The following is a 4078-nucleotide window of genomic DNA, read 5'->3' as shown; positions in this document are numbered from 1 at the left end:
TCGTGCTAATTGAGAGAAATGCCATATGGCTAGTGAATGACGTTTCACGCCTTGCTTTGCCCATTTTGTTTAATATCTAGTTTCTAGCTGCACTGCAGCACTGGTTAAAATAAAATTTTATAGATGTACTAATATAAATATTTTCTGTCTGCAGATCTATTAAATAATAATTTTGTAATCCACATTCTTCGAAAAAGGAGCTCTTGGAATGGAAAGAACAATAAGAAGGGACTAATACCAGGAACTGCATACATAATTTTCTTTTCAACTACTGAGTAATTTTTTGTAGAATTAGTTTTTGTGGTGCACCACTTTAATTACTTAGACATTAAGATGTGATTATACATTTCCCTTATCTGCATTGTTATCTTTAGTGTACTATTTTTTCTGCTTGAGCTATGTCATATTTAGGTATAAGTTGCTGCTGTTTGCCAGGCATAGTGTTATTGAATTTGATTTTGTATTATTCTGTTAAGCCAGTTTTACTAACGATTTATTTTTATATTTTTATTGTTTGCTGCACATTGCCTTAGATTAGTTGTAATATTACAATTGCTTTGCTAATTTCTTAATACTGCTTGCTTCGCAAATCTGCGTTTTTTTTTCATTGCTGTTTATATTAATTGTTTTATGTGATGCTGCATTTCCTCGTCCCTTGGTATATATATCTGAGCTCAGCAGATTTAAGTTAGCTTAAGAGGGGGTAGACTATATAAGAAACTAACTATGATGAATTGGAAGAAATACATTGAAAATCTATAAGAAAATGGTTTGGCCAAAACAGTATTTTGAAATAGGATATGAACCAAAAAAAAGTAGGGTTTAGGGACAACAGGTTTAGGTAGGATTTTCTTGGAAATAAATGATGAAGTAAGATAATGGAAAATAAATAATGAGGTAAGAAATATGTGAACATATATATATATACAGAAAGCATGCTTGAATAGGATTTTTTTGGTGGAAACAAATGTGGAAATAAGACGAAAGATCTATGGAATGAAGTTTTGGGTTGGACTGCAGTACCAAAAGTTACACTGAAAACGAACCCTGTCCTTTCCATTGTGTTATCCCACTATGTGTTTGTGTACCCTTGTGTATTTGTTTTCTTCCTGTCTTTGTGTAGTTTCATAGAATTTTTTCTTCTTCTAATACTAAGCTACATTCACTATGATGAGGAATACTGTGATCCTCAAATATAATTTGCATTGATAATATGTTATTTACTTTGTAAAGATGATTAGACATTTATCTGTTCTGTGTTAATGCTTAGGTGTGAAGTTGATGTTTCAAAAGTTATTCTGATCTTTTATGTATGAAATTATGTCATAATTCCTGTAACACTGATGTATATGTTTATTTCTATTCTTTTGTAAAGCCCCTATTACCGCAACTGTTATTTGTATTGTTATGTTCTTGAATGATGTGTTTTGTACCTTTGTTATTGTGTTCTTATGTTATAAAATTGTAATTGACACCAGGTCATCAAATTAAGTAACTTGTAAGTTACATTTCACTGCACACGTTTCTATTGGTCATAGTATATGGACAATATGTGAGAAGTAGGGACTGTTAGTGTTTGCACGTGTGTTAATAATTCAGCAAGGGACTGGATAACAGCATTGCTGGTTCTGAGGACAATTCCAAAAACTTTGTGAGTGCACAAGTGGTGGTTATGGACTTGCTACATTATCCGCAAGACTCTTCGATGGTGATTGTGCACCTGCACAGTCGCAACAGATGGCTGCTGGCCGTCTCTACAAGGACTACAGTGGGTCTGCGTCTTTGCTGACTCACCAGTACCATTATTTCTACAAGGACTGCAGTGGGTCTGCACCTCTGGTGGCCCACCAATACCGTAATCTCTACCAGGACTACAGTGGGTCTGCTCTGTGATGACCTACCCACCAATACTCTTCAAAACTTCGACTGACTCCGCTGTGGGTTTGCTCTGTTGTGGCCCATTACCTGCCAGCATGTCAAAAGTCAGCACTGTCTTTCCGTTGGAAGGACAACACTACTTCTTCAAGACTGCATGGAAATCCACTACTTTCGTGTGCATTTTCTTCTACTGCTCAGACTTTGAGAAAAAAACACTGTTATTTCACTGTGATGAACGATTAGGACTGTCTTTATGGACTGTGAGAAGATTTTAGCTTTTGACCAACATTGTATCAATAAGTGTGTGCATTTGATTTCTTTGTTATTGTAATTGTGAAAAAAAATTTTAACAAATATGTATTGGCCAGTGCCCAACAAAATTTGTAAAATTTTTTGTGGGGAGCATGGGGGCTATGTAAGTAGGCTGTTTAGGTTTTTTTATTAGTAACGCCACCTCTGTATGAAAATCACCGGCTGTGCCGTGTGCAGTCTGTGGCTGCTTTGCATTGTTGTAATACTCAACCATTGTAGTGTTAGGCAGCTGGCTGTGAACAGCGCGTAGCGTTGGGCAGTTGGAGGTGAGCCGCTAGCAGTGGTGGATGTGGGGAGAGAGATGGTGGAGTTTTGTAATTTGTCATGATATCAAGGTAAATACATTGTTTGTTCTCTATTAATATCTTTCATTTGCTAACTATCCCTATCAGTAGTTAGTGCCTTCCATAGTTTGAATCTTTTATTTAGCTGGCAGTAGTGGCGCTCGCTGTATTGCAGTAGCTTGAGCAGCGAAGATTTTTGGTGAGGTAAGAGGAAGGTTGGAGACTTGCCGACAGCAGTGCTTTTCCTCAGCGTCATCTTTCTGGGACTGTGTTTTGAAGGGCGCCATACCTATCTTATCAACAGGGATACAGGTTTTTAATCAAGCACTGCCTTGAGTCCAGCACCGCATGCCATTAAATAAAAAAGGAGGAACAAGAATTTCCGATTCGTGACCCGACGCGGCGCACTGCTGAAGATTTCCGGCATAAGAAGTCAGCCTTATTCTGCCAACAGCCTTTCAAAGAGGGCGGAGGAGCGGACACAGGTTCAGGGCACTCTCTTGTCCTTGGGGTGGGAAACCGCCCCCAAGGTCAGAAGAATCAGCAATGATCAACGGCATGAGGATGCAGAAGACAGCGGAAACCACTGTATTAAGGACACCGAGCGAGGTGGCGCAGTGGTTAGCACACTGGACTCGCATTCGGGAGGACGACGGTTCAATCCCGTCTCCGGCCATCCTGATTTAGGTTTTCCGTGATTTCCCTAAATCGCTTCAGGCAAATGCCGGGATGGTTCCTTTGAAAGGGCACGGCCGATTTCCTTCCCCATCCTTTCCTCACCCGAGCTTGCGCTCCGTCTCTAATGACCTCGTTGTCGACGGGACGTTAAACACTAATCTCCTCCTCCTCCTCCTCCTGTATTAAGGACACGTAACGTATATCCACAGGACATGTAGCCTGAATTTGAATAAGTGTCATGATGATCTCTCAATCGGCAAAAGATGCCGGAATAGTCCCCCATTCGGATCTCCGGGGCGGGGGACTGCCAAGGGGGAGATGACCATGCGAAAAAGACTGAATAACCAACGAAAAGATAACGTTCTACGAGTCAGGGAGTGGAATGTCAGAAGTGTGAATGTGGTCGGGAAGCTAGAGACTCTGAAAAGGGAAACGCAAAGGCTCAATCTAGAAATAGTAGGGGTCAGTGAAGTGAAATGGAAAGATGACAAGGATTTCTGGTCAGATGAGTGTGGGGTAATATCAACAGCAGCAGAAAATGATATAATGGGAGTAGGATTCGTAATGAATAGGAAGGTAGGGCAGTGAGTGTGTCATTGTGAACAATTCAGTGATAAGGTTGTTCTTGTCACAATCGACAGCAAACCAACACCGACAACGACACTTCAGATATACATGCCGACGTCGCAAGCTGAAGATGAAGAGATAGTATATGAGAAAGTACGTAAAGGGAGATGAAAATCTAATAGTCATGGGGGACTAGAATGCAGTTGTAGAAGAAGTAGTAGAAGAAAAGGTTACAGGAGAATATGCGCTTGGGCTAAGGAATGAGAGAGGAGAAAGACTACTTGAGATCTGTAACAAATTTCAGCTAGTAATAGCGAATATTCTGTTCAAGAATCACGAGAGGAGGAGATATACTTGGA

Source organism: Schistocerca nitens, chromosome 6 (genome assembly GCF_023898315.1).
Source record: "Schistocerca nitens isolate TAMUIC-IGC-003100 chromosome 6, iqSchNite1.1, whole genome shotgun sequence".
Taxonomy (NCBI): Eukaryota; Metazoa; Arthropoda; class Insecta; order Orthoptera; family Acrididae; genus Schistocerca; species Schistocerca nitens.
The sequence above is the reverse complement of the archived record's forward strand: the minus strand, read 5'-3'. Positions refer to the sequence as shown.